This window comes from Osmerus mordax, chromosome 15 (assembly GCF_038355195.1).
Source record: "Osmerus mordax isolate fOsmMor3 chromosome 15, fOsmMor3.pri, whole genome shotgun sequence".
NCBI lineage: Eukaryota > Metazoa > Chordata > Actinopteri > Osmeriformes > Osmeridae > Osmerus > Osmerus mordax.
The window spans coordinates 221800-236762 of record NC_090064.1 but is presented as its reverse complement, the minus strand read 5'-3'; the positions used below and the strand labels follow the sequence as shown (position 1 = coordinate 236762).

Below are 14963 nucleotides of genomic sequence, written 5' to 3'. Positions count from 1 at the left end.
GCGGCCCGTGGCGTTTCCGCGCCTTTTTTTTCCCGAGAAGGATGCGGTTCGCCCCGGTTCTCCCCGGTTCGCCCCCGCGGACGGGTGAGTCAGGGCCAACGGAGGGGTTGGGGGTAGGCCGTTTGGGTCGTTTCAAATCGACGCTCTGGTTCCCCTTCAGCACGCACAAGCCTTTCGCCTTTTACTAAAGACTTCCGTGGAGGGGAGCGCCGACGAGTGGAACGTGGTATTTTTGGGAGGCTTTGCCCGAGGGAGGGCAGAGCCTGATGGACTTGTGACAAAAGCAGGGTGAGGTTGGCTTTGGGGTTAGGTGCGTGCCTGCGGGTAAGGCAGGTTTTGTCTTTGCTTCTTCTGTAGCTGTTTCAATTCTGTTGCCTTTTCCTCGGCTTTCCGCTTCCGTCCCTGCTTGTCCTGCGGCTTTTGGCCTCGGCTTTCCGCTTCCGTCCCTGCTTGTCCTGCGGCTTTTGGCCTCGGCTTTCCGCTTCCGTCCCTGCTTGTCCTGCGGCTTTTGGCCTCGGCTTTCCGCTTCCGTCCCTGCTTGTCCTGCGGCTTTTGGCCTCGGCTTTCCGCTTCCGTCCCTGCTTGTCCTGCGGCTTTTGGCCTCGGCTTTCCGCTTCCGTCCCTGCTTGTCCTGCGGCTTTTGGCCTCGGCTTTCCGCTTCCGTCCCTGCTTGTCCTGCGGCTTTTGGCCTCGGCTTTCCGCTTCCGTCCCTGCTTGTCCTGCGGCTTTTGGCCTCGGCTTTCCGCTTCCGTCCCTGCTTGTCCTGCGGCTTTTGGCCTCGGCTTTCCGCTTCCGTCCCTGCTTGTCCTGCGGCTTTTGGCCTCGGCTTTCCGCTTCCGTCCCTGCTTGTCCTGCGGCTTTTGGCCTCGGCTTTCCGCTTCCGTCCCTGCTTGTCCTGCGGCTTTTGGCCTCGGCTTTCCGCTTCCGTGGTTTCGGCCGTTCTCGGTGTGGTGACCGAGCGGCCCAGGTGGTGCACGGAGGGTCCGCGCGCCGGGGGCGTCCGATAATGCGGTCATCGCTTCTCGGCCTTTTGGCTCAGATCAAGTGTAGTATCTGTTCTTATCAGTTTAATATCTGATATGTCCTCCATGCGAGGACAACATATTAAACGGATTTTTGCAACAGGGAGTCGGAACAGGGGCTCGCTCCGTCCGCTCCGCGCATCGCCCCGGTATTGCAGCGTCTCCGGGAAGGGTGCAATCTTTCTAAGCGTGTCAAAGAGAAAAGCTAGTGAGGGAGGGAGGGAGGGAGGGAAGGAAGGAAGGAGGGAGGGAAGGAGGGAATGTCTGAATGAGTGAGGTTTGGGGGAGAGGGGTTTAGGTTAGGGCTAGGGTTTTTGGGGTGAGGGTCAAAAAACCCTCAAAAGGGGGGGGGGGGGGCCCCAACAAAGCGGAACAAGCGATCCCTACCAAAAAAACGGGGTGAAAAGGGGGTGTGGGCGGAGCCCTGTCGGCCGGTGGCGTTTTCCCGCCCTTTTAGATAAAAAAAAAAAAAAACAAAAAAAACAAAAAAAAAGTGAGTGACTGAGTGAGTGAGTGACTGAGTGAGTGACTGAGTGAGTGAGTGACAGAGAGAGAGAGAGAGAGAGAGAGAGAGAGAGAGAGAGAGAGAGAGAGCTGGCTGACATTCAGCGGGGCCGAGGTGAAAAACTGGAAGGCAATCGGAATGAGTTTTTTATCGCCGTGTCAGTCGACACCAACACGGAGTGGACTGGCTGGAAGGCGCATACGATAAACACGTACGGATCTTAATGGAGAAAAAGCCATCAATGAAATGGAGAAAGTGCGGTAAGGAAAGAAAAGCCAAGCGGGCGGGCCGAGCCCCTCTGCGGCCCGTGGCGTTTCCGCGCCTTTTTTTTCCCGAGAAGGATGCGGTTCGCCCCGGTTCTCCCCGGTTCGCCCCCGCGGACGGGTGAGTCAGGGCCAACGGAGGGGTTGGGGGTAGGCCGTTTGGGTCGTTTCAAATCGACGCTCTGGTTCCCCTTCAGCACGCACAAGCCTTTCGCCTTTTACTAAAGACTTCCGTGGAGGGGAGCGCCGACGAGTGGAACGTGGTATTTTTGGGAGGCTTTGCCCGAGGGAGGGCAGAGCCTGATGGACTTGTGACAAAAGCAGGGTGAGGTTGGCTTTGGGGTTAGGTGCGTGCCTGCGGGTAAGGCAGGTTTTGTCTTTGCTTCTTCTGTAGCTGTTTCAATTCTGTTGCCTTTTCCTCGGCTTTCCGCTTCCGTCCCTGCTTGTCCTGCGGCTTTTGGCCTCGGCTTTCCGCTTCCGTCCCTGCTTGTCCTGCGGCTTTTGGCCTCGGCTTTCCGCTTCCGTCCCTGCTTGTCCTGCGGCTTTTGGCCTCGGCTTTCCGCTTCCGTCCCTGCTTGTCCTGCGGCTTTTGGCCTCGGCTTTCCGCTTCCGTCCCTGCTTGTCCTGCGGCTTTTGGCCTCGGCTTTCCGCTTCCGTCCCTGCTTGTCCTGCGGCTTTTGGCCTCGGCTTTCCGCTTCCGTCCCTGCTTGTCCTGCGGCTTTTGGCCTCGGCTTTCCGCTTCCGTCCCTGCTTGTCCTGCGGCTTTTGGCCTCGGCTTTCCGCTTCCGTCCCTGCTTGTCCTGCGGCTTTTGGCCTCGGCTTTCCGCTTCCGTCCCTGCTTGTCCTGCGGCTTTTGGCCTCGGCTTTCCGCTTCCGTCCCTGCTTGTCCTGCGGCTTTTGGCCTCGGCTTTCCGCTTCCGTGGTTTCGGCCGTTCTCGGTGTGGTGACCGAGCGGCCCAGGTGGTGCACGGAGGGTCCGCGCGCCGGGGGCGTCCGATAATGCGGTCATCGCTTCTCGGCCTTTTGGCTCAGATCAAGTGTAGTATCTGTTCTTATCAGTTTAATATCTGATATGTCCTCCATGCGAGGACAACATATTAAACGGATTTTTGCAACAGGGAGTCGGAACAGGGGCTCGCTCCGTCCGCTCCGCGCATCGCCCCGGTATTGCAGCGTCTCCGGGAAGGGTGCAATCTTTCTAAGCGTGTCAAAGAGAAAAGCTAGTGAGGGAGGGAGGGAGGGAGGGAAGGAAGGAAGGAGGGAGGGAAGGAGGGAATGTCTGAATGAGTGAGGTTTGGGGGAGAGGGGTTTAGGTTAGGGCTAGGGTTTTTGGGGTGAGGGTCAAAAAACCCTCAAAAGGGGGGGGGGGGGGCCCCAACAAAGCGGAACAAGCGATCCCTACCAAAAAAACGGGGTGAAAAGGGGGTGTGGGCGGAGCCCTGTCGGCCGGTGGCGTTTTCCCGCCCTTTTAGATAAAAAAAAAAAAAACAAAAAAAAACAAAAAAAAAGTGAGTGACTGAGTGAGTGAGTGACTGAGTGAGTGACTGAGTGAGTGAGTGACAGAGAGAGAGAGAGAGAGAGAGAGAGAGAGAGAGAGAGAGAGAGAGAGAGAGAGAGAGCTGGCTGACATTCAGCGGGGCCGAGGTGAAAAACTGGAAGGCAATCGGAATGAGTTTTTTATCGCCGTGTCAGTCGACACCAACACGGAGTGGACTGGCTGGAAGGCGCATACGATAAACACGTACGGATCTTAATGGAGAAAAAGCCATCAATGAAATGGAGAAAGTGCGGTAAGGAAAGAAAAGCCAAGCGGGCGGGCCGAGCCCCTCTGCGGCCCGTGGCGTTTCCGCGCCTTTTTTTTCCCGAGAAGGATGCGGTTCGCCCCGGTTCTCCCCGGTTCGCCCCCGCGGACGGGTGAGTCAGGGCCAACGGAGGGGTTGGGGGTAGGCCGTTTGGGTCGTTTCAAATCGACGCTCTGGTTCCCCTTCAGCACGCACAAGCCTTTCGCCTTTTACTAAAGACTTCCGTGGAGGGGAGCGCCGACGAGTGGAACGTGGTATTTTTGGGAGGCTTTGCCCGAGGGAGGGCAGAGCCTGATGGACTTGTGACAAAAGCAGGGTGAGGTTGGCTTTGGGGTTAGGTGCGTGCCTGCGGGTAAGGCAGGTTTTGTCTTTGCTTCTTCTGTAGCTGTTTCAATTCTGTTGCCTTTTCCTCGGCTTTCCGCTTCCGTCCCTGCTTGTCCTGCGGCTTTTGGCCTCGGCTTTCCGCTTCCGTCCCTGCTTGTCCTGCGGCTTTTGGCCTCGGCTTTCCGCTTCCGTCCCTGCTTGTCCTGCGGCTTTTGGCCTCGGCTTTCCGCTTCCGTCCCTGCTTGTCCTGCGGCTTTTGGCCTCGGCTTTCCGCTTCCGTCCCTGCTTGTCCTGCGGCTTTTGGCCTCGGCTTTCCGCTTCCGTCCCTGCTTGTCCTGCGGCTTTTGGCCTCGGCTTTCCGCTTCCGTCCCTGCTTGTCCTGCGGCTTTTGGCCTCGGCTTTCCGCTTCCGTCCCTGCTTGTCCTGCGGCTTTTGGCCTCGGCTTTCCGCTTCCGTCCCTGCTTGTCCTGCGGCTTTTGGCCTCGGCTTTCCGCTTCCGTCCCTGCTTGTCCTGCGGCTTTTGGCCTCGGCTTTCCGCTTCCGTCCCTGCTTGTCCTGCGGCTTTTGGCCTCGGCTTTCCGCTTCCGTGGTTTCGGCCGTTCTCGGTGTGGTGACCGAGCGGCCCAGGTGGTGCACGGAGGGTCCGCGCGCCGGGGGCGTCCGATAATGCGGTCATCGCTTCTCGGCCTTTTGGCTCAGATCAAGTGTAGTATCTGTTCTTATCAGTTTAATATCTGATATGTCCTCCATGCGAGGACAACATATTAAACGGATTTTTGCAACAGGGAGTCGGAACAGGGGCTCGCTCCGTCCGCTCCGCGCATCGCCCCGGTATTGCAGCGTCTCCGGGAAGGGTGCAATCTTTCTAAGCGTGTCAAAGAGAAAAGCTAGTGAGGGAGGGAGGGAGGGAGGGAAGGAAGGAAGGAGGGAGGGAAGGAGGGAATGTCTGAATGAGTGAGGTTTGGGGGAGAGGGGTTTAGGTTAGGGCTAGGGTTTTTGGGGTGAGGGTCAAAAAACCCTCAAAAGGGGGGGGGGGGGGCCCCAACAAAGCGGAACAAGCGATCCCTACCAAAAAAACGGGGTGAAAAGGGGGTGTGGGCGGAGCCCTGTCGGCCGGTGGCGTTTTCCCGCCCTTTTAGATAAAAAAAAAAAAAAACAAAAAAAAACAAAAAAAAAGTGAGTGACTGAGTGAGTGAGTGACTGAGTGAGTGACTGAGTGAGTGAGTGACAGAGAGAGAGAGAGAGAGAGAGAGAGAGAGAGAGAGAGAGAGAGAGAGAGAGAGAGAGCTGGCTGACATTCAGCGGGGCCGAGGTGAAAAACTGGAAGGCAATCGGAATGAGTTTTTTATCGCCGTGTCAGTCGACACCAACACGGAGTGGACTGGCTGGAAGGCGCATACGATAAACACGTACGGATCTTAATGGAGAAAAAGCCATCAATGAAATGGAGAAAGTGCGGTAAGGAAAGAAAAGCCAAGCGGGCGGGCCGAGCCCCTCTGCGGCCCGTGGCGTTTCCGCGCCTTTTTTTTCCCGAGAAGGATGCGGTTCGCCCCGGTTCTCCCCGGTTCGCCCCCGCGGACGGGTGAGTCAGGGCCAACGGAGGGGTTGGGGGTAGGCCGTTTGGGTCGTTTCAAATCGACGCTCTGGTTCCCCTTCAGCACGCACAAGCCTTTCGCCTTTTACTAAAGACTTCCGTGGAGGGGAGCGCCGACGAGTGGAACGTGGTATTTTTGGGAGGCTTTGCCCGAGGGAGGGCAGAGCCTGATGGACTTGTGACAAAAGCAGGGTGAGGTTGGCTTTGGGGTTAGGTGCGTGCCTGCGGGTAAGGCAGGTTTTGTCTTTGCTTCTTCTGTAGCTGTTTCAATTCTGTTGCCTTTTCCTCGGCTTTCCGCTTCCGTCCCTGCTTGTCCTGCGGCTTTTGGCCTCGGCTTTCCGCTTCCGTCCCTGCTTGTCCTGCGGCTTTTGGCCTCGGCTTTCCGCTTCCGTCCCTGCTTGTCCTGCGGCTTTTGGCCTCGGCTTTCCGCTTCCGTCCCTGCTTGTCCTGCGGCTTTTGGCCTCGGCTTTCCGCTTCCGTCCCTGCTTGTCCTGCGGCTTTTGGCCTCGGCTTTCCGCTTCCGTCCCTGCTTGTCCTGCGGCTTTTGGCCTCGGCTTTCCGCTTCCGTCCCTGCTTGTCCTGCGGCTTTTGGCCTCGGCTTTCCGCTTCCGTCCCTGCTTGTCCTGCGGCTTTTGGCCTCGGCTTTCCGCTTCCGTCCCTGCTTGTCCTGCGGCTTTTGGCCTCGGCTTTCCGCTTCCGTCCCTGCTTGTCCTGCGGCTTTTGGCCTCGGCTTTCCGCTTCCGTCCCTGCTTGTCCTGCGGCTTTTGGCCTCGGCTTTCCGCTTCCGTCCCTGCTTGTCCTGCGGCTTTTGGCCTCGGCTTTCCGCTTCCGTCCCTGCTTGTCCTGCGGCTTTTGGCCTCGGCTTTCCGCTTCCGTGGTTTCGGCCGTTCTCGGTGTGGTGACCGAGCGGCCCAGGTGGTGCACGGAGGGTCCGCGCGCCGGGGGCGTCCGATAATGCGGTCATCGCTTCTCGGCCTTTTGGCTCAGATCAAGTGTAGTATCTGTTCTTATCAGTTTAATATCTGATATGTCCTCCATGCGAGGACAACATATTAAACGGATTTTTGCAACAGGGAGTCGGAACAGGGGCTCGCTCCGTCCGCTCCGCGCATCGCCCCGGTATTGCAGCGTCTCCGGGAAGGGTGCAATCTTTCTAAGCGTGTCAAAGAGAAAAGCTAGTGAGGGAGGGAGGGAGGGAGGGAAGGAAGGAAGGAGGGAGGGAAGGAGGGAATGTCTGAATGAGTGAGGTTTGGGGGAGAGGGGTTTAGGTTAGGGCTAGGGTTTTTGGGGTGAGGGTCAAAAAACCCTCAAAAGGGGGGGGGGGGGGCCCCAACAAAGCGGAACAAGCGATCCCTACCAAAAAAACGGGGTGAAAAGGGGGTGTGGGCGGAGCCCTGTCGGCCGGTGGCGTTTTCCCGCCCTTTTAGATAAAAAAAAAAAAAAACAAAAAAAAACAAAAAAAAAGTGAGTGACTGAGTGAGTGAGTGACTGAGTGAGTGACTGAGTGAGTGAGTGACAGAGAGAGAGAGAGAGAGAGAGAGAGAGAGAGAGAGAGAGAGAGAGAGAGAGAGAGCTGGCTGACATTCAGCGGGGCCGAGGTGAAAAACTGGAAGGCAATCGGAATGAGTTTTTTATCGCCGTGTCAGTCGACACCAACACGGAGTGGACTGGCTGGAAGGCGCATACGATAAACACGTACGGATCTTAATGGAGAAAAAGCCATCAATGAAATGGAGAAAGTGCGGTAAGGAAAGAAAAGCCAAGCGGGCGGGCCGAGCCCCTCTGCGGCCCGTGGCGTTTCCGCGCCTTTTTTTTCCCGAGAAGGATGCGGTTCGCCCCGGTTCTCCCCGGTTCGCCCCCGCGGACGGGTGAGTCAGGGCCAACGGAGGGGTTGGGGGTAGGCCGTTTGGGTCGTTTCAAATCGACGCTCTGGTTCCCCTTCAGCACGCACAAGCCTTTCGCCTTTTACTAAAGACTTCCGTGGAGGGGAGCGCCGACGAGTGGAACGTGGTATTTTTGGGAGGCTTTGCCCGAGGGAGGGCAGAGCCTGATGGACTTGTGACAAAAGCAGGGTGAGGTTGGCTTTGGGGTTAGGTGCGTGCCTGCGGGTAAGGCAGGTTTTGTCTTTGCTTCTTCTGTAGCTGTTTCAATTCTGTTGCCTTTTCCTCGGCTTTCCGCTTCCGTCCCTGCTTGTCCTGCGGCTTTTGGCCTCGGCTTTCCGCTTCCGTCCCTGCTTGTCCTGCGGCTTTTGGCCTCGGCTTTCCGCTTCCGTCCCTGCTTGTCCTGCGGCTTTTGGCCTCGGCTTTCCGCTTCCGTCCCTGCTTGTCCTGCGGCTTTTGGCCTCGGCTTTCCGCTTCCGTCCCTGCTTGTCCTGCGGCTTTTGGCCTCGGCTTTCCGCTTCCGTCCCTGCTTGTCCTGCGGCTTTTGGCCTCGGCTTTCCGCTTCCGTCCCTGCTTGTCCTGCGGCTTTTGGCCTCGGCTTTCCGCTTCCGTCCCTGCTTGTCCTGCGGCTTTTGGCCTCGGCTTTCCGCTTCCGTCCCTGCTTGTCCTGCGGCTTTTGGCCTCGGCTTTCCGCTTCCGTCCCTGCTTGTCCTGCGGCTTTTGGCCTCGGCTTTCCGCTTCCGTCCCTGCTTGTCCTGCGGCTTTTGGCCTCGGCTTTCCGCTTCCGTGGTTTCGGCCGTTCTCGGTGTGGTGACCGAGCGGCCCAGGTGGTGCACGGAGGGTCCGCGCGCCGGGGGCGTCCGATAATGCGGTCATCGCTTCTCGGCCTTTTGGCTCAGATCAAGTGTAGTATCTGTTCTTATCAGTTTAATATCTGATATGTCCTCCATGCGAGGACAACATATTAAACGGATTTTTGCAACAGGGAGTCGGAACAGGGGCTCGCTCCGTCCGCTCCGCGCATCGCCCCGGTATTGCAGCGTCTCCGGGAAGGGTGCAATCTTTCTAAGCGTGTCAAAGAGAAAAGCTAGTGAGGGAGGGAGGGAGGGAGGGAAGGAAGGAAGGAGGGAGGGAAGGAGGGAATGTCTGAATGAGTGAGGTTTGGGGGAGAGGGGTTTAGGTTAGGGCTAGGGTTTTTGGGGTGAGGGTCAAAAAACCCTCAAAAGGGGGGGGGGGGGGCCCCAACAAAGCGGAACAAGCGATCCCTACCAAAAAAACGGGGTGAAAAGGGGGTGTGGGCGGAGCCCTGTCGGCCGGTGGCGTTTTCCCGCCCTTTTAGATAAAAAAAAAAAAAAACAAAAAAAAACAAAAAAAAAGTGAGTGACTGAGTGAGTGAGTGACTGAGTGAGTGACTGAGTGAGTGAGTGACAGAGAGAGAGAGAGAGAGAGAGAGAGAGAGAGAGAGAGAGAGAGAGAGAGAGAGAGCTGGCTGACATTCAGCGGGGCCGAGGTGAAAAACTGGAAGGCAATCGGAATGAGTTTTTTATCGCCGTGTCAGTCGACACCAACACGGAGTGGACTGGCTGGAAGGCGCATACGATAAACACGTACGGATCTTAATGGAGAAAAAGCCATCAATGAAATGGAGAAAGTGCGGTAAGGAAAGAAAAGCCAAGCGGGCGGGCCGAGCCCCTCTGCGGCCCGTGGCGTTTCCGCGCCTTTTTTTTCCCGAGAAGGATGCGGTTCGCCCCGGTTCTCCCCGGTTCGCCCCCGCGGACGGGTGAGTCAGGGCCAACGGAGGGGTTGGGGGTAGGCCGTTTGGGTCGTTTCAAATCGACGCTCTGGTTCCCCTTCAGCACGCACAAGCCTTTCGCCTTTTACTAAAGACTTCCGTGGAGGGGAGCGCCGACGAGTGGAACGTGGTATTTTTGGGAGGCTTTGCCCGAGGGAGGGCAGAGCCTGATGGACTTGTGACAAAAGCAGGGTGAGGTTGGCTTTGGGGTTAGGTGCGTGCCTGCGGGTAAGGCAGGTTTTGTCTTTGCTTCTTCTGTAGCTGTTTCAATTCTGTTGCCTTTTCCTCGGCTTTCCGCTTCCGTCCCTGCTTGTCCTGCGGCTTTTGGCCTCGGCTTTCCGCTTCCGTCCCTGCTTGTCCTGCGGCTTTTGGCCTCGGCTTTCCGCTTCCGTCCCTGCTTGTCCTGCGGCTTTTGGCCTCGGCTTTCCGCTTCCGTCCCTGCTTGTCCTGCGGCTTTTGGCCTCGGCTTTCCGCTTCCGTCCCTGCTTGTCCTGCGGCTTTTGGCCTCGGCTTTCCGCTTCCGTCCCTGCTTGTCCTGCGGCTTTTGGCCTCGGCTTTCCGCTTCCGTCCCTGCTTGTCCTGCGGCTTTTGGCCTCGGCTTTCCGCTTCCGTGGTTTCGGCCGTTCTCGGTGTGGTGACCGAGCGGCCCAGGTGGTGCACGGAGGGTCCGCGCGCCGGGGGCGTCCGATAATGCGGTCATCGCTTCTCGGCCTTTTGGCTCAGATCAAGTGTAGTATCTGTTCTTATCAGTTTAATATCTGATATGTCCTCCATGCGAGGACAACATATTAAACGGATTTTTGCAACAGGGAGTCGGAACAGGGGCTCGCTCCGTCCGCTCCGCGCATCGCCCCGGTATTGCAGCGTCTCCGGGAAGGGTGCAATCTTTCTAAGCGTGTCAAAGAGAAAAGCTAGTGAGGGAGGGAGGGAGGGAGGGAAGGAAGGAAGGAGGGAGGGAAGGAGGGAATGTCTGAATGAGTGAGGTTTGGGGGAGAGGGGTTTAGGTTAGGGCTAGGGTTTTTGGGGTGAGGGTCAAAAAACCCTCAAAAGGGGGGGGGGGGGGCCCCAACAAAGCGGAACAAGCGATCCCTACCAAAAAAACGGGGTGAAAAGGGGGTGTGGGCGGAGCCCTGTCGGCCGGTGGCGTTTTCCCGCCCTTTTAGATAAAAACAAAAAAAAACAAAAAAAAACAAAAAAAAAGTGAGTGACTGAGTGAGTGAGTGACTGAGTGAGTGACTGAGTGAGTGAGTGACAGAGAGAGAGAGAGAGAGAGAGAGAGAGAGAGAGAGAGAGAGAGAGAGAGCTGGCTGACATTCAGCGGGGCCGAGGTGAAAAACTGGAAGGCAATCGGAATGAGTTTTTTATCGCCGTGTCAGTCGACACCAACACGGAGTGGACTGGCTGGAAGGCGCATACGATAAACACGTACGGATCTTAATGGAGAAAAAGCCATCAATGAAATGGAGAAAGTGCGGTAAGGAAAGAAAAGCCAAGCGGGCGGGCCGAGCCCCTCTGCGGCCCGTGGCGTTTCCGCGCCTTTTTTTTCCCGAGAAGGATGCGGTTCGCCCCGGTTCTCCCCGGTTCGCCCCCGCGGACGGGTGAGTCAGGGCCAACGGAGGGGTTGGGGGTAGGCCGTTTGGGTCGTTTCAAATCGACGCTCTGGTTCCCCTTCAGCACGCACAAGCCTTTCGCCTTTTACTAAAGACTTCCGTGGAGGGGAGCGCCGACGAGTGGAACGTGGTATTTTTGGGAGGCTTTGCCCGAGGGAGGGCAGAGCCTGATGGACTTGTGACAAAAGCAGGGTGAGGTTGGCTTTGGGGTTAGGTGCGTGCCTGCGGGTAAGGCAGGTTTTGTCTTTGCTTCTTCTGTAGCTGTTTCAATTCTGTTGCCTTTTCCTCGGCTTTCCGCTTCCGTCCCTGCTTGTCCTGCGGCTTTTGGCCTCGGCTTTCCGCTTCCGTCCCTGCTTGTCCTGCGGCTTTTGGCCTCGGCTTTCCGCTTCCGTCCCTGCTTGTCCTGCGGCTTTTGGCCTCGGCTTTCCGCTTCCGTCCCTGCTTGTCCTGCGGCTTTTGGCCTCGGCTTTCCGCTTCCGTCCCTGCTTGTCCTGCGGCTTTTGGCCTCGGCTTTCCGCTTCCGTCCCTGCTTGTCCTGCGGCTTTTGGCCTCGGCTTTCCGCTTCCGTCCCTGCTTGTCCTGCGGCTTTTGGCCTCGGCTTTCCGCTTCCGTCCCTGCTTGTCCTGCGGCTTTTGGCCTCGGCTTTCCGCTTCCGTCCCTGCTTGTCCTGCGGCTTTTGGCCTCGGCTTTCCGCTTCCGTCCCTGCTTGTCCTGCGGCTTTTGGCCTCGGCTTTCCGCTTCCGTCCCTGCTTGTCCTGCGGCTTTTGGCCTCGGCTTTCCGCTTCCGTCCCTGCTTGTCCTGCGGCTTTTGGCCTCGGCTTTCCGCTTCCGTGGTTTCGGCCGTTCTCGGTGTGGTGACCGAGCGGCCCAGGTGGTGCACGGAGGGTCCGCGCGCCGGGGGCGTCCGATAATGCGGTCATCGCTTCTCGGCCTTTTGGCTAAGATCAAGTGTAGTATCTGTTCTTATCAGTTTAATATCTGATATGTCCTCCATGCGAGGACAACATATTAAACGGATTTTTGCAACAGGGAGTCGGAACAGGGGCTCGCTCCGTCCGCTCCGCGCATCGCCCCGGTATTGCAGCGTCTCCGGGAAGGGTGCAATCTTTCTAAGCGTGTCAAAGAGAAAAGCTAGTGAGGGAGGGAGGGAGGGAGGGAAGGAAGGAAGGAGGGAGGGAAGGAGGGAATGTCTGAATGAGTGAGGTTTGGGGGAGAGGGGTTTAGGTTAGGGCTAGGGTTTTTGGGGTGAGGGTCAAAAAACCCTCAAAAGGGGGGGGGGGGGGCCCCAACAAAGCGGAACAAGCGATCCCTACCAAAAAAACGGGGTGAAAAGGGGGTGTGGGCGGAGCCCTGTCGGCCGGTGGCGTTTTCCCGCCCTTTTAGATAAAAAAAAAAAAAAAACAAAAAAAAACAAAAAAAAAGTGAGTGACTGAGTGAGTGAGTGACTGAGTGAGTGACTGAGTGAGTGAGTGACAGAGAGAGAGAGAGAGAGAGAGAGAGAGAGAGAGAGAGAGAGAGAGAGAGAGAGAGAGAGCTGGCTGACATTCAGCGGGGCCGAGGTGAAAAACTGGAAGGCAATCGGAATGAGTTTTTTATCGCCGTGTCAGTCGACACCAACACGGAGTGGACTGGCTGGAAGGCGCATACGATAAACACGTACGGATCTTAATGGAGAAAAAGCCATCAATGAAATGGAGAAAGTGCGGTAAGGAAAGAAAAGCCAAGCGGGCGGGCCGAGCCCCTCTGCGGCCCGTGGCGTTTCCGCGCCTTTTTTTTCCCGAGAAGGATGCGGTTCGCCCCGGTTCTCCCCGGTTCGCCCCCGCGGACGGGTGAGTCAGGGCCAACGGAGGGGTTGGGGGTAGGCCGTTTGGGTCGTTTCAAATCGACGCTCTGGTTCCCCTTCAGCACGCACAAGCCTTTCGCCTTTTACTAAAGACTTCCGTGGAGGGGAGCGCCGACGAGTGGAACGTGGTATTTTTGGGAGGCTTTGCCCGAGGGAGGGCAGAGCCTGATGGACTTGTGACAAAAGCAGGGTGAGGTTGGCTTTGGGGTTAGGTGCGTGCCTGCGGGTAAGGCAGGTTTTGTCTTTGCTTCTTCTGTAGCTGTTTCAATTCTGTTGCCTTTTCCTCGGCTTTCCGCTTCCGTCCCTGCTTGTCCTGCGGCTTTTGGCCTCGGCTTTCCGCTTCCGTCCCTGCTTGTCCTGCGGCTTTTGGCCTCGGCTTTCCGCTTCCGTCCCTGCTTGTCCTGCGGCTTTTGGCCTCGGCTTTCCGCTTCCGTCCCTGCTTGTCCTGCGGCTTTTGGCCTCGGCTTTCCGCTTCCGTCCCTGCTTGTCCTGCGGCTTTTGGCCTCGGCTTTCCGCTTCCGTCCCTGCTTGTCCTGCGGCTTTTGGCCTCGGCTTTCCGCTTCCGTCCCTGCTTGTCCTGCGGCTTTTGGCCTCGGCTTTCCGCTTCCGTCCCTGCTTGTCCTGCGGCTTTTGGCCTCGGCTTTCCGCTTCCGTCCCTGCTTGTCCTGCGGCTTTTGGCCTCGGCTTTCCGCTTCCGTCCCTGCTTGTCCTGCGGCTTTTGGCCTCGGCTTTCCGCTTCCGTCCCTGCTTGTCCTGCGGCTTTTGGCCTCGGCTTTCCGCTTCCGTCCCTGCTTGTCCTGCGGCTTTTGGCCTCGGCTTTCCGCTTCCGTCCCTGCTTGTCCTGCGGCTTTTGGCCTCGGCTTTCCGCTTCCGTGGTTTCGGCCGTTCTCGGTGTGGTGACCGAGCGGCCCAGGTGGTGCACGGAGGGTCCGCGCGCCGGGGGCGTCCGATAATGCGGTCATCGCTTCTCGGCCTTTTGGCTCAGATCAAGTGTAGTATCTGTTCTTATCAGTTTAATATCTGATATGTCCTCCATGCGAGGACAACATATTAAACGGATTTTTGCAACAGGGAGTCGGAACAGGGGCTCGCTCCGTCCGCTCCGCGCATCGCCCCGGTATTGCAGCGTCTCCGGGAAGGGTGCAATCTTTCTAAGCGTGTCAAAGAGAAAAGCTAGTGAGGGAGGGAGGGAGGGAGGGAAGGAAGGAAGGAGGGAGGGAAGGAGGGAATGTCTGAATGAGTGAGGTTTGGGGGAGAGGGGTTTAGGTTAGGGCTAGGGTTTTTGGGGTGAGGGTCAAAAAACCCTCAAAAGGGGGGGGGGGGGCCCCAACAAAGCGGAACAAGCGATCCCTACCAAAAAAACGGGGTGAAAAGGGGGTGTGGGCGGAGCCCTGTCGGCCGGTGGCGTTTTCCCGCCCTTTTAGATAAAAAAAAAAAAAAACAAAAAAAACAAAAAAAAAGTGAGTGACTGAGTGAGTGAGTGACTGAGTGAGTGACTGAGTGAGTGAGTGACAGAGAGAGAGAGAGAGAGAGAGAGAGAGAGAGAGAGAGAGAGAGAGAGAGCTGGCTGACATTCAGCGGGGCCGAGGTGAAAAACTGGAAGGCAATCGGAATGAGTTTTTTATCGCCGTGTCAGTCGACACCAACACGGAGTGGACTGGCTGGAAGGCGCATACGATAAACACGTACGGATCTTAATGGAGAAAAAGCCATCAATGAAATGGAGAAAGTGCGGTAAGGAAAGAAAAGCCAAGCGGGCGGGCCGAGCCCCTCTGCGGCCCGTGGCGTTTCCGCGCCTTTTTTTTCCCGAGAAGGATGCGGTTCGCCCCGGTTCTCCCCGGTTCGCCCCCGCGGACGGGTGAGTCAGGGCCAACGGAGGGGTTGGGGGTAGGCCGTTTGGGTCGTTTCAAATCGACGCTCTGGTTCCCCTTCAGCACGCACAAGCCTTTCGCCTTTTACTAAAGACTTCCGTGGAGGGGAGCGCCGACGAGTGGAACGTGGTATTTTTGGGAGGCTTTGCCCGAGGGAGGGCAGAGCCTGATGGACTTGTGACAAAAGCAGGGTGAGGTTGGCTTTGGGGTTAGGTGCGTGCCTGCGGGTAAGGCAGGTTTTGTCTTTGCTTCTTCTGTAGCTGTTTCAATTCTGTTGCCTTTTCCTCGGCTTTCCGCTTCCGTCCCTGCTTGTCCTGCGGCTTTTGGCCTCGGCTTTCCGCTTCCGTCCCTGCTTGTCCTGCGGCTTTTGGCCTCGGCTTTCCGCTTCCGTCCCTGCTTGTCCTGCGGCTTTTGGCCTCGGCTTTCCGCTTCCGTCCCTGCTTGTCCTGCGGCTTTT

At 57.5% G+C, this 14963-nt stretch overlaps 17 non-coding genes across 17 annotated transcripts; all 17 read left to right on the top strand.

Annotated features, from left to right (window-relative positions):
• The first annotated feature begins 140 nt into the window (after positions 1-140).
• Positions 141-258, top strand: LOC136958258 (U5 spliceosomal RNA). Its single transcript, XR_010878526.1, has one exon. It is a non-coding gene; the product is annotated as a U5 spliceosomal RNA (small nuclear RNA).
• Positions 259-1014: 756 nt separating this feature from the next.
• LOC136958100 (U2 spliceosomal RNA) lies at positions 1015-1205 on the top strand. Its single transcript, XR_010878383.1, has one exon. It is a non-coding gene; the product is annotated as a U2 spliceosomal RNA (small nuclear RNA).
• A 762-nt stretch (positions 1206-1967) lies between these two features.
• On the top strand, positions 1968-2085 carry LOC136958257 (U5 spliceosomal RNA). The gene has a single exon (XR_010878525.1). It is a non-coding gene; the product is annotated as a U5 spliceosomal RNA (small nuclear RNA).
• A 712-nt stretch (positions 2086-2797) lies between these two features.
• LOC136958099 (U2 spliceosomal RNA) lies at positions 2798-2988 on the top strand. The gene has a single exon (XR_010878382.1). It is a non-coding gene; the product is annotated as a U2 spliceosomal RNA (small nuclear RNA).
• A 772-nt stretch (positions 2989-3760) lies between these two features.
• Positions 3761-3878, top strand: LOC136958256 (U5 spliceosomal RNA). The gene has a single exon (XR_010878524.1). It is a non-coding gene; the product is annotated as a U5 spliceosomal RNA (small nuclear RNA).
• Positions 3879-4590: 712 nt separating this feature from the next.
• Positions 4591-4781, top strand: LOC136958098 (U2 spliceosomal RNA). The gene has a single exon (XR_010878381.1). It is a non-coding gene; the product is annotated as a U2 spliceosomal RNA (small nuclear RNA).
• A 773-nt stretch (positions 4782-5554) lies between these two features.
• On the top strand, positions 5555-5672 carry LOC136958255 (U5 spliceosomal RNA). Its single transcript, XR_010878523.1, has one exon. It is a non-coding gene; the product is annotated as a U5 spliceosomal RNA (small nuclear RNA).
• Positions 5673-6472: 800 nt separating this feature from the next.
• On the top strand, positions 6473-6663 carry LOC136958095 (U2 spliceosomal RNA). The gene has a single exon (XR_010878379.1). It is a non-coding gene; the product is annotated as a U2 spliceosomal RNA (small nuclear RNA).
• A 771-nt stretch (positions 6664-7434) lies between these two features.
• On the top strand, positions 7435-7552 carry LOC136958254 (U5 spliceosomal RNA). Its single transcript, XR_010878522.1, has one exon. It is a non-coding gene; the product is annotated as a U5 spliceosomal RNA (small nuclear RNA).
• A 712-nt stretch (positions 7553-8264) lies between these two features.
• Positions 8265-8455, top strand: LOC136958094 (U2 spliceosomal RNA). Its single transcript, XR_010878378.1, has one exon. It is a non-coding gene; the product is annotated as a U2 spliceosomal RNA (small nuclear RNA).
• A 771-nt stretch (positions 8456-9226) lies between these two features.
• Positions 9227-9344, top strand: LOC136958253 (U5 spliceosomal RNA). The gene has a single exon (XR_010878521.1). It is a non-coding gene; the product is annotated as a U5 spliceosomal RNA (small nuclear RNA).
• Positions 9345-9880: 536 nt separating this feature from the next.
• LOC136958093 (U2 spliceosomal RNA) lies at positions 9881-10071 on the top strand. The gene has a single exon (XR_010878377.1). It is a non-coding gene; the product is annotated as a U2 spliceosomal RNA (small nuclear RNA).
• A 765-nt stretch (positions 10072-10836) lies between these two features.
• On the top strand, positions 10837-10954 carry LOC136958252 (U5 spliceosomal RNA). The gene has a single exon (XR_010878520.1). It is a non-coding gene; the product is annotated as a U5 spliceosomal RNA (small nuclear RNA).
• Positions 10955-11710: 756 nt separating this feature from the next.
• On the top strand, positions 11711-11901 carry LOC136958202 (U2 spliceosomal RNA). Its single transcript, XR_010878480.1, has one exon. It is a non-coding gene; the product is annotated as a U2 spliceosomal RNA (small nuclear RNA).
• Positions 11902-12677: 776 nt separating this feature from the next.
• Positions 12678-12795, top strand: LOC136958251 (U5 spliceosomal RNA). The gene has a single exon (XR_010878519.1). It is a non-coding gene; the product is annotated as a U5 spliceosomal RNA (small nuclear RNA).
• An 800-nt stretch (positions 12796-13595) lies between these two features.
• On the top strand, positions 13596-13786 carry LOC136958092 (U2 spliceosomal RNA). Its single transcript, XR_010878376.1, has one exon. It is a non-coding gene; the product is annotated as a U2 spliceosomal RNA (small nuclear RNA).
• Positions 13787-14549: 763 nt separating this feature from the next.
• Positions 14550-14667, top strand: LOC136958249 (U5 spliceosomal RNA). The gene has a single exon (XR_010878518.1). It is a non-coding gene; the product is annotated as a U5 spliceosomal RNA (small nuclear RNA).
• The last annotated feature ends 296 nt before the right edge of the window (positions 14668-14963 follow it).